The 13,032-nt window shown below is 37.5% G+C and overlaps 1 pseudogene; it reads right to left on the reverse strand.

The window, feature by feature from the left end:
• Nucleotides 1–8,529: 8,529 nt before the first annotated feature.
• Nucleotides 8,530–9,390, reverse strand: LOC131945878 (sodium-dependent phosphate transport protein 2B-like; annotated as a pseudogene).
• Nucleotides 9,391–13,032: the final 3,642 nt, after the last annotated feature.

Raw genomic sequence — 13,032 nt, forward strand, 5'->3', positions numbered from 1 at the left:
GTAATTTTTTTTCGAAACAATCATCTTCTCCGAGCAAGGCATAGGCTGGGTTTTCCTGTCCATGTGGTTTTAGATTTAGCTCGTTTAGTTTCTTTGTGATATCCACCACGAAGTTGAATGTTGAAATTTGGGATAGACAAGTTAATAGGAAGTACATTGAAATATGGCGTAACTAAATATTCTAATAGAATAGCGGGTGTTTATTGTTTATTATTTTATCGTTCATTACCGAGTGTTGCAGAACTATATTTGTATGAGTTTTGAAAATAATAATAAAAACTATTAGAGCCGCATCTTCACAATAAAAGAGCCGAATGCGGCTCGCGAGGGGCAGGTTGCCGACCCCTACTTTAGATGGTTAAGTAGATTTAGTTAAGATCAGTAGACTACAAATGAGCGGGTGTTTTATAAAATGAAATTTCTTGCTAAAAATATCATAGTTGGTTGGTACTAATGACTACTTATTATTGGATTGACAACTAACAAATACTACAAGTTGTTATAAACATACTGTTATTAATCACCAAAAGTATTAATTCATTTTTTGTAACTTAATTTTTTTATAATTAATACTAACGTTTATTTACTTGTTTTTAGTTTATTATATATTAATACTTTTTTCTTTTTGTTTTATCGTTTAATTTTATAATTACCTCCCATCAAAAAAAATGTTTGTTTGTTTTCTCCCCTGACAAAAAAGTTCCAATGCGAGATAGGTACTTTGACATAAAAAAAAAAAAAAAAACGAGAGCAAACCGCTATGAACTGTGTTACACCTTTGTGGAGACTTTTGTATCGTGTTTTGATTTGGGAGATTTTTAGTGTGGGATAATTTAGTGCAGGGGTCTCCAAACTACGGCCCGCGGGCCAGATGCGGCCCGCGAAGTCCTCTCATCCGGCCCTCGGAGATCTTTTTGTCCACGGAAAACAGTTTGTTGGTGATGGCTGAGGAACTTTGCCCAGAAAAATCAAAGACATGCCTTGAAGAAACTGGCCCCCGAACTGAAATTGGATAGTTAATGCGGCCCTCAGACTGAAAAGTTTGGAGACCCCTGATTTAGTGTGAGAGCATTTAGTGTGGGAGAATTTAGTGTGGGAGAATTTAGTGTGGGAGAATTTAGTGTGGGAGAAATGATTGTGTTGTGTTGTAGTGTAGACAAGGGAAATTATTTGAGTGTGTGTGTATATATAAATAAATCTACGGTGGGTGTGATGGGTTTTACTTTGGACTTTGGGTAAGTTGATATTTAGCATATCTTTAACTCTAACATCGAAAGATACACCGAACACTGAACAGTAAATGTAATAAAATGAATTTGATACAAGGGTGTTGAAACTGAAAGAAATCGCTTTATCGTACTTTGTTGTTTTCTATAAATGTATCTTTCATAAATGGCTCTTACTAATAAAAATGTCACAAAAAAAAGTATATATATATATATATATATATATATATATATATATATATATATATATATATATATATATATATATATATATATATATATATATATAAAAGATAATTTACTAAGCAAAGAAAATGAACACAATATTGAAACTGATACTATCCAGAGAACTACACGGCCAACGGCCAACCCCAACACGACCAACCCCAAAGGACTTTAATTTCGTGGAAGACAAACTAGACATTGTAGAACCAAAAGACATCATTCGAAACCGCTTAACCGCAGACAAACCACACGCCGACTAAATCAGCAACATTAAATAGGTAGTCCAAACTGGCGAAAAAGTGCGTTTTAGGGTCCGTTTTTGCGGTTTTCAAAAAAAAAATAATTTCACTACTTCTAGTTGTGCTATAAGAATAAAAATTATATGTCAATAAAGTATAAGTCTTTATCTGTCGTAATCTGGTATTGTTATATCTGTAACACATGTTTGAATGTGTTTTATATTTGTTTGAAAAGTATCAGTTACGTGAACAAATTTCACCGTTTTGCGAGTACCGATCGACCCCACACTGTTTCATTTGGTTGCGGCTTCGCTACGATGCATCGTAGAAGCATAATCTTAATGTCCTTTTAAAGAGCGAATTCTAGTCTATCGTTTGATGTATAAATTGAAATAAAAAAACTTGCTTTTTTCATTTTAAAAAATCAGTTTTTAAACTTTAAGTTATAATATATACACGAAAACAAACTAATTCTGCTTCAATTTTTACACCAATGTAAAGTTCACTTTTATAACTACTTTGTGTTGTAAATTCAAGTATTTCTGATTTACGGTCGCGAAGCCGTGCCCTCAATAAGCATATAACCCTCGTTTCAACTTTCAGCCCCGGGTGAGTAGCTCGCCGAACGGTTTTAAAGGTTGACGACCGATGATGTTAATCGGATTTTACCCTTGCTAGAGCCTTCAAACAAGTTGTAAGTATCATTTTCAAAGTTTCATTTCCATTTTAATGCAGAGGCGTAGCGACCTTACCCGGCCTCCGGGGACAAACTTTTCGATTTGCACCCCTCTCGAACTTTTCATTTGCACCCCCCCCCCTCAAACTTTCGATTTGCACCCGCCCCCCCCCCCTCAAACTTTCGATTTGCACCTCTCCTCAAACTTTCGATTTGCACCCCCCCCCCCCCTCGAACTTTTCATTTATACCCCCCTTAAGGTCGGGGCCCGGAGTCATATGTCCCCACCCCCGCCCCCCCCCCCCCCCCCTTCGCTACGCCTCTGTATTAATGTAAATTTGAACGCTACTAGTCCACGGTTTAGGCGTGTGAACTACGCTTGTACACAGGGTGTGTTTAGACGTGAAGCTATTTAATTCAGGACATTCTAGGGACTTAAAATATGGATGCACTTAACTATTAGATGCTAGTGTTTACTAATTCTTTAAAATCTATCGAATTGAATTAATGATAGGGTCGTATTACTACAGTTTATCTGGACTATCACGTCAAAATTATGAATCGACACGTTCAAAATGGCCACCAGATAATCCTGGTTATTATGTGGACGAACTCAATTATTTACAGGGAACGAAGGTTAAATACTTATAAAATATTAATGAAACACAAAATAAATTTATAATTATAATAACTATACATTTTTATCAATTTATTTAAAACAAAAGACACAAAATTTTAAGGACTATTGTGATAATTTTTTTTTAATTTTCTGTTGTGTACTCTGATTCTGATTCCCCTGCTAAATAATGTGAAATGGTCTGCGCCAGTCTCCGTAATAAAATGTACCAGATCAATTTTTAGATGGTAATTTATTAAGATTGTACATGTTGTGACTTAGTTTTAAATGTTATATTACTTGTAGGCCTTTGTGTAAGTAGTACTAGTAGTATTTCTCATTATTTATTTATTTTATATGCATATAGTAGTAACAATGAAGGACAGTTAAGTTGTCCTATAGGATGTTGAGAACCACAGTATGGCACCTTCATCATTGGATATCTCACCCAGTGTGGCACAAACAACGAATATTTCAAATTTCATTCAGTAGAATTACTCTTAAAAATATATATAAAGTATAAATTACTTTTAACAAAAAGGTGTTTTCAGGCTTCTTCATATGTTTCCAGTTATAGTCATAGGACAAATAGTAGGCATACACAATAGGCTAGTAGTAAATTTAATTATATTTTATTAATCATTAAATCAATTGTTTATTCCATAGCTGGAGACATTTACGGTGGCCTATCCAGAACTTTCCTTACAAGGGAAGGGAAGAAGGCCAAGACCCCACTCCCCCCTACAATTCCCAAAACATATTACTTACTCTTGATGCTCCACAACATCATGGTTGAGGGAAACAAGACGTACAAAGATGTTCCCCCAAAACTGTTCCCCCAAAGCAGTTATCAGGTTTGAAAAGAAACCAAAGCATGTGGCATCAACTGCTGCATCACTTGTAGGCATCACGTCTTTATTAAACTACATTACATTACATTTACTCTACTAAATTTTGATTCTGTTTCTCCTGCACTAGATAACTGTGGTATTTTTTAAAATAATATTTTAACTCATGTGATTTTTGAAAATAATTAACACATTTTTCCACGTTGATGTTACCAACACAATAGTTTTAGAGTTATTCCAAAGCAAAAAAAAAAAATTTGAATTTTTTTTTTTATGAAAATAAAAGTGACCAAAACGCATTTTTGTCATTTTCAATTATTTTTTTACCTTAGAAAGACTCATTTTAGATGACTGAAAAAAATTGGGCATATATATTACAAACTTTGCAGCAACTTTACCAATTTCTACACTTCTATGTTATTTAGTTTAAAAAATATGGGTTCTCAAAAATGGCACTTTTTGAAAATAATGTTTTTTTACCAAATTTTGCTTTTTTAAAAATCGCATAACTTTTTTAATTATTGAGATATTTTTATAAAATTTGTGGCATAGACCTTACAATTAAAGGTTCTTTCATGACATACTCACTCCAGAAATCTGCAATCAATAGTTAATTTCAGTTTGGACTACCTAGTACGAGCCATCTTTGGATCTTAACTGACTGTTAAATAAAAATTATTTAGACGGTACTCATTCACTTGTTAAAACCGCTTGAAACGTTTTCTCGGTAATAATATTAAAGTTGGTTGATATAAGTAACTTCTAATTATTCGATTAACAACTAACAATTACTAGGAGTTGTCATTAACATTTTGTTATTAATCACCAAAGTTTTTAAAAACATTTTCATATTTTAATTTTCTATAATTTATACTAATGTTTGTTTACTTGTTTTTTTTTAGAAATATATTATTATTTTTTTTCAATTCATATTATCGTTTAATTTTAAGATTACCTCCCTTGAAAAAAACTCACTATTTGTTTTCTCCCTTAACATAAAAGCTCCACCCCCCGAGATATTTTGACTCAAACAAAAGACGAGAGCAAACCGCTGTGAACTGTGTTACACCATGCTGCACTCTCGGGACTAACACTAATATTCTCTGTCAGCGTTTAGTTCCATGTGGGGTGGGGGGGGGGGAAGAGGAGTGTGCGATGGAATCTAGTAAGGGGGAATTGAATGTTTCGGTGATTTTGGTAGAGACTATTTTTGTATCGAGTTTAGCTTTGGGAGATTTTTAGTGTGGGAGAGTTTAGTGATGCAAAATTTAGTGTGGGAGAATTTAGTGCGGTAAAATTTAGTGTGGGAAATTTTTTTGTGGGGGAGTCTAGAGTGGGAGAATTTAGTGCGGGACAATTTTGTGTTGGAGAATTAGGTGTGGGGGAAATTAGCATATTGTGTTGTAGTGTAGACAAAGGAAATTATTTGAGTGTGTGTGTATATAAATAAATCTACGTGCGATTTGGGTTACTGTGAATAAGTTGAGTGGGGGTGTTTGGATTAGTTGGGGTGGGGGAGTCTTGTTCTTCTGGGTGTGGTTTAATAGACCTCCGGATTATATGACAATGTGACGGATTGCATCATTTGTATAACGGTGCTTTATTTATTTCTTTATCTAAGGCTAACTAGTAGAGAAAAAAATGTCTAATACCCTATATATTAACGAGCTTTCACAATCGCTAAATTACAAAAGTAACAGTACTCTTTTTAAGCTATAATACTAAACACAAAGCTTTCTACTGCTAGTCCAGGGGTCGGCAACCTGCGGCTCGCGAGCCGCATGCGGCTCTTTTGATGCCAAGATGCGGCTCTTCAGTTCCATGCACAAATATTAATAAATATTTTATATTATTTTCAAAACTCATTTAAATAGTATAAAGAAAAATAACTTTAAACAGGATAAAAACATCCATCAGAGAACAATGAGAGAAGGTGAGGTAGCAGTATACAGACAGCTGTCAGCCGCTTGGGCATCATGGCTACGATTCCATGCTTGTCATAGCCCAAGTGCAGACTTTTTCGAATATCGTTAAATGGGGACTATTTTTTTTTATCGAGAATGCATTTCTCTATCGGTCAGTATGTATTTATTATGACCTAAGTGAAGTGGTTTTTTAGTTATTAGCATCCCAGATTTGAGCCGGGTACTGGACGGTGGGGTACGAGTTTACCCTGCGTTCATTGGGGTGGAAGATAAGCCCGGTGAGAACCAAAGACAGAAGCGACCGATACCCAAGCCAGTAGTCGGAGTTGGTCGTGCTGAGATCTGCCTGGCTTTAGGAGACACGTCCTGAGCCAGTGGAGTCCGTAAAGAAAGAAAAAAAAAAAAAAAAACAGTCATTGACTTCTAAAGGGGTTTAGGAAAGTCGTATAGTTATATTATTTAATTACTAATGTTATCATAGCAGAGCTAGCTAAAATGCTTTAATATGTTTTGTGCGAAATATTAGTATGTTTTTAGAGTAAAAATATTCTTTCATATCTAAAGCTATTTATTTCAAACAAAAAATCAAATGTATATGTCTAATCCTAATCAAATTCCAAAATATTGAAAGAAAAACGTTAGTGGCTCTTTAAAAACTGGGAACTTATGTAAAGTGTAGCTTTTGGCTCTTTCGGCTCAAAAGGTTGCCGACCCCTGTGCTAGTCCGAATATCTCGAGTTCCGGGCTCAGTTCTGTTGGGCTCCGTGAGTTCACCCAGCTCTGATGGGTACCTGGCGCACCTTAGATAACTAAGGCGGATAGGCTTAGTACTGACCACATTATCTCCCTGTATGTCGAGGTGATTGAAACACGATCTTTTGTGTATTGGGCACGAAGGGGAAAAGATTATGTATAAATTAAATAAAAAGCGCGGGTCGATTTTAAAATCGTTCTTGGTTCAGCGGTCTCTTGGTTGTTTTCGTCCATTATTTGTTTGATTTGTTTTGAACTTTGTATGCTTTGTTCTAGTATGAGAGTGTGGTGTGTTTGGTTTTCCGAGCCTATCTGCTATGTTTTGCTTCTGATTTGTGTCCCTCTATATTTATATTCTTGTATTTTCGAAAGTTCCGTTTCTATTCAGTCTATTTGTTCTTTGTTATTGTTCTTTTTCCCTTAAGCATGCTTTGTTGTTTTTTTCTAGTTTAGTTTCTATGTGGGCCCTAACGCTATTAATGCAACACGCATATTTAACGGATATCCGCTTAATGTCATATTTAAAATCGTCCCAATGTTGGATTTAGTTAAATTTTGGTGATGACTGTCTGTAAAATTGTATTATGTCTTTTATGCTTTTGTGTAGCGCTCGTCTATTAATAGTGAATGAGAGCGATAGGACCTTGGAGAATAGGTGTTCTACTTTGTTGATTTTCATGTTCACTGGGGCGTAAATTCTGTCTAGACGGAATCTATTCCCAGATGTGTTATTTCCGTGGGTGGTTTGCATTATGTGTGGATAATGCGCTCTGTATGTGTCAACTAAATTGAAATATGTTTTAATGTTGTTGATTGAATCGGCGTGTGGTTTGTCTGCGGTTAAGCGGTTTCGAATAATGTTTTTTGGCCCTACAATGTCTAATCTGTCTTCCACGAAATTGAAGTCCCCGGACAAAATAATGTCATTTTGGTTGTATATGTTAGTTAGTAATTGTTCCAGGTTTTCACACAATTTACTGTTTTTGGGGTCTATGTGGTCCGTGTACATTGACTATGCTTAGTTTTCACCCTAGTCTGGAAGAAACACTGGCAGTCTAGCGCTTCGCACCTTTTAAATAATAAAATAAAAGTAGTTACTCTATAAAACAAGGCGGTCAATGAGGTAGATGAAGTAAAGTTCACCTGATTCTGTGACCTCTGTGTGTTCATTAGTATATCCTGCCTCCTTTATTTCCGTAAGTTGAGTCATGGACCCATCAGAGGTGTTAGCAGTTGTGTGCTCAACAGTCCGACCACGCCGTCAAAAATATTCGGTGGGGGGGGGGGGCACTAATTGGCATCTTACTTAATCGAAAGTTGTTTTTTTTTTCTATTCCTAGATCTGTTCGTACATTTTGTGTCAACGAGCGTCATGCTTGAAGTGTTTTAAATGGGCTATGCAAAGTGGCCTTTTCATAAAAGTGGCCCAGGTTTGCCTTTCCGTAAAAGTGGCCCAATGTTTGCCTTTCCATAAAAGTGGCCCAACGTTTGTTTTTCCATAAAAGTGGCCTAGGTGGCTTAAGTTGGCCACGATGAACGTAACATCGACGCTCATTGAAATCACGAACACGTCAAAAGACAACTCAATACAAATTGGTACAAAGACAGAGTGTTCAAATACCTAGTACGATATGCTATTATCACAACAACTGCCTCAAGTTTGGACCAGTAAAGTTATTTTGGAAGTTTTAAATAACAACACAATGATAGCAATCTTAGAATTAAATCAACTTTTTCGTGTTATTAAAAATGCATAAGAATTTTACAAAATTCTTATGACAGGATCACAGAGCTCAACATTACTAAACATTTATTTTATATATTTTAAAATTACGAGATAAAATCTTTTAAATAATATATGACATTCAAAATTCTGAAAGCTATATACATGCTATATATACATATTGAACTAAAACGAATGTTATTTATCTAATCATATACAAGTAATAAATATAAATAACATAGAATAAATAGTTTTTTAATAATCGAACTTTGTTTGTAAACAATGTCACGTGGTCATACTAACGTCGCGTGCTGGACTCTCCGTTAGCTTGTCTGTCTGACGTGGCCCCAGTGTCTGTCTTCTCCGTAGAGTCTGTCTGGAATCGCTTGCAGATGAAGACTTTCTGCATGGCGCGATCATAGGGTTCTAAATACCGTAGCGGCTGGGGTAGGAACATCCAGTCTTGGAGCTTTCTGGGCAGGCTCTGGGGACGTTTAGCCTGCAGGCATTTGATGACGCCGATGATGATGAAGAGAAGGCAGACGGGCCCGAGGACGCCGAGGAGGACGTACCAGCCCGGGATGGAGAGAGCGAAGACTAGGGCAGGGAAGAGGAAGAACATGAGGAGGATGTAGACGATGGCGAACCAGCGGTACTCGGCCGTAGTTGCCTAGAAATTTGGCAAGCGGGATGGGGAAGCGGAGGTAGGGGATGGGGTAGAACAGGAGGATGCCGGTGATGTTGAAGAAGAGGTGGCAGAAGGCTGCTTGTAACGCGTTTCTGAGGCCGTCCGTGTTGGCTAAGGCTGAGAGAATCGCCGTGGTCGTGGTGCCGATGTTTGACCCCAGGGTCAAAGGGTACATCCGGTCGATTTCGATGACCCCGATGCCGACGAGCGGGGTGAGGGTGGAGGTGAAGATGGAGGAGCTCTGGACGATGATGGTCAACCCGGCGCCGATGATGATGGCGAGGTATCCGGTGAGGTAGCCCAGCGTTCCGTGAAAGTCCGCGTTGATGAATTTTTGATGATGAGAGCGATTGGGCCTTGGAGAAGGGAGTGAAGCAGTTTGACAATGGCGACCAGACACAGGCAGAGAATGGTAAGGGAGATAGCCAGCATGATTGCTCCAATGGCTTTGTCGTTTAATGCGGAGTACATTCCCTTGAATAAAAACTCACCTAAGGGTTAAAATAAAATTAATCATAAATTAAAAACAACAGAATTGCATTTAAGTATTTAATTATAGTTAACTGTGTCAAATAAATTTAATTATATAATATATATTCATATAAATAAAACCGGGATTTTCGTGAAATTTAGAAAATTATAAATATATGTATCAAAACATGTTTAATTGCTGATAAGAACTTTGTTTCTATTACCTAACCAAGGTGCTAAAGCTATTTTTTAATGTTAATTTCATATAGATAAATTCCCAACCTTACGATAACCCTAGTACAGGGGTCGGCAACCTGCGGCTCGCGAGCCGCATGCGGCTCTTTTGATATCAAGATGCGGCTCTCCAGCTCATTGAACAAATACTAATAATATTAATAAAAAAATAAAATATTTGTAATAAAAAAAATGTTAGTGGCTCTTTAAAACCAGGGAAATTTTGAAAATTGTAACTTTTGGCTCTTCCGCTTCAAAAGGTTGCCGACCCCTGCCCTAGCAAACTGCGGTTCTAATGTTATCCTTAAATGTTTATTTCATAAATATATAAATACTTAACCTCCAGCACGACATTAGCACAAACTCAAATTTGAAATTATTAAAAGCCAGTTAAATTTGCAATGAAATTCATTTCAGGATAATACTGCGTTTTTTTTCAAATTCTTTTACATTGAACTTATGGAAGGATGAATTAGGGGGGAGGGGGGATTAAACCATCCAATCAGTTGGGAAATTACCTCTTCGATTATATTGATTTCACCTGACCGAATCCTACAAAATATCCAGAACATTAACGACATGTCCAGTTTGTTCGATTTGAAACTTTCAAAGTAACAGTGGTTGTTTCAGACTTTTTCCCCCCTTTTTTACTCTGGGAGGAGGTGGGGGGGGGGGGGGAAAGAGGGTAGTGGTAAAAGTGTATAAAATTTATTACGTTTGGGGGGAGGGGGGGATCTGGGTTTGCCCTTTCACATATGCTCACATATGCACAGTGTTTACTTCATCCGTTGTTTCTTCTGGGGGTGGGGCATTTAAAGTTCGGGTTGGGGAAGGGTTGATAAGTATATATTCAGAATATTCTGAATATGGACTTATCCTCCTACTTCACCGAGGAAATGCCTGAAAGAAACTCTGCCCTTACATAGCTGAAACTAACTCCGCCCATGCCTCGCAGAGCCTTTCCACCTCCCTCATGCGACACTGAGGTTGGCGGGCCCGTTTTCAGAGAGATTGATGTGATGTAGGGAAAATTCGAACCGGTCAGTTCTAAAAGTCTTCCGGAGTTTTCTACGATCTCAAACGTTATGAAGAGTTTTCTGGATTTGACAACCAAACATTTGTGGAGTGGTAAGTTCACGGAAATCACGAGCAAGTTAGGAGAATTGGAGGTCCAGTAAAACATGCACGTTACGCTGCACAAAAGGACGACTCTAAAAGATATGCTGCGAGTTGAGGCACTAATATGTGACGCATGGAATAGTCTCCCAGGATAGTAAAGCGAGATGAAGAAGTTGGCATTTGGAGTGCTGACGATCTTCGGGTCAACATATTCATGCATGCCAGCGTTTTATTGCATGAATATAATAAAAAAGTAAGAAGCCGGGACATCCAGGGCGTCAAGAGTGCGTTCTGCCGCTAGACCACTCCACTCCACTGATTGGCGTTAGGCAAAGTAATAGCGGCTGGGCATTGTGCTGAACACACTACCCCCCCCCCCTCCTATATATCCAGAGATAATTTAAATTCATTGACTCTATTTCGTATGTCTCGTGTATCTGGGGTGCGAGCTGGAGATAATTTATACATGTTTTTGTTATAAGCTTGCACTGTGGGTGTTTCAGCTGGATGGGGGTCTGGACATTCTTCCTGTGGTGGACCAGTGGTTGCGTTTGTTGGCTTGGCTGCAGGGGGTGGGGCCCAGGATTTCATTGAGCCACCCAAGCTGTGGTCAGGATTTGTCGTGGACTTAAATAGCAAATACTAAATTGTAGGATCTATCTTTCTTCGTAAAGAGCAAGTTATTTGATTTTCTTAGTATTAATATTAAAGCTGGTTGATATTAGGGATTTCTAATTATCCGATTAACAACTAACAATTTCTAACATATGTAATTAACATTTTTTTATTAATCACCAATGGGTTTTAAACATTTATTTTGTACTTTAATTTTCTATAATTTATACTATAGTTTTTTACTGGTTTTTGCTTAAAAATATATTTTTATTTTTCCAATATCTTTTTATCGTTTAATTGTATAATTACCTCCCTTGAAAATAACACATTATTTGTTCTTTCCCTTAACAGATATTTTGACAGATACAGGAGACGACAGCGAACCGCTGTGAACTGTGTTACACCTGTGTCAGCGTTTAGTTCCATGTGGGGCTGGCGTGGTGGGGGGAGGGGGGAGGCGGGTGTAACGTAATCTAGTAAGGGGGAGTTGAATGTTTGGTTGATTTTGGTGGAGACAAATTTTGTATCGTGTTTAGATTTGGGAGATTTTTAGGGCCGATTCTAGTCGGAATAAGATACGCATGCGCTACGCATGCGCAATGGAGAGAAACTACGACTTAGCGGCGATGTTTTCGATGGTACTGCGCATGCGTGTGTTTACAACCGCAGAACCCTAATACCAACCCTAATCCTATCCTTAACCCTATCCCTAATCCTATCCCTAACCCTAACCCTAGCCCTAGCCCTAATCATATCCCTAATCCTATCCCTAACCCTATCCCTAATCCTACCCCTAACCCTCATTCTAGCCCTAACCCTAGCCATAGGTCACTGCGCATGCGCAGAACTATCTTTTGCCGAAAAATCTTATTCCGAGTAGACACTTTGAGATTTTTAGGGTGGGAGAGTTTAGTGATGGAGAATTTAGTGTTGGAGAATTTAGTGTGGGAGAATTTAGTGTGGAAGAATTTAGTGAGAGAGAAATGATTATGTGGTGTTGTAGTGTAGGTAAAGGAAATTATTTGAGTGTTTGTGTATATATAAATAAATCTACGGTGGGTGTGATTGGGTTTACTGTGGGTAAGTTGAGTGGGGGGTGTTTAGATTAGTGGGGGTGGGGGTTTGTCCTTCTGGGTGTGGTTTAATCGACCACCGGATCGTGTGACAATGTAACGGATTGCGTCATTTGTAAACGGTACTTTATTTATTTCTTCATCTAAGACTAAATAGTAGGGAAAAAGCATGTCTTATACCCTATATATTAACGAGCTTTCACAAGCGTTAAATTACAAAAGTAAGAGTACTCTTTTTAAGCTATAATACTAAACACAAAGCTTTCTACTGCTAGTCCGAATGTCTCGAGTTCCGGGCTCAGTTCTGTTGGGCTGCGTGAGTTCATCCAGCTCTAATGGGTACCTGACGCACCTTAGGTAACTAAGGCGTATAGGCTTAGTACTGACCACATTATCTCCCTGTATGTCGAGGTGATTGAAACACGATCTTTAATTTATCTGCTATTTGTGTATTGGGCACAAAGGGGAAAATATTATGAAGATAAGTTAAATAAAACGCACGGGTCAATTTTAAAATAGTTCTTGGGTCTAATCATTTACAAGTTACAAATATAAATAACATTATAGAATAAATAGGTTTTCAATCATTGAACTTTGTAAA

This window comes from Physella acuta, unplaced genomic scaffold (assembly GCF_028476545.2).
Source record: "Physella acuta isolate Inbredline_101_S28 unplaced genomic scaffold, ASM2847654v3 ptg000050l, whole genome shotgun sequence".
Taxonomy (NCBI): domain Eukaryota; kingdom Metazoa; phylum Mollusca; class Gastropoda; family Physidae; genus Physella; species Physella acuta.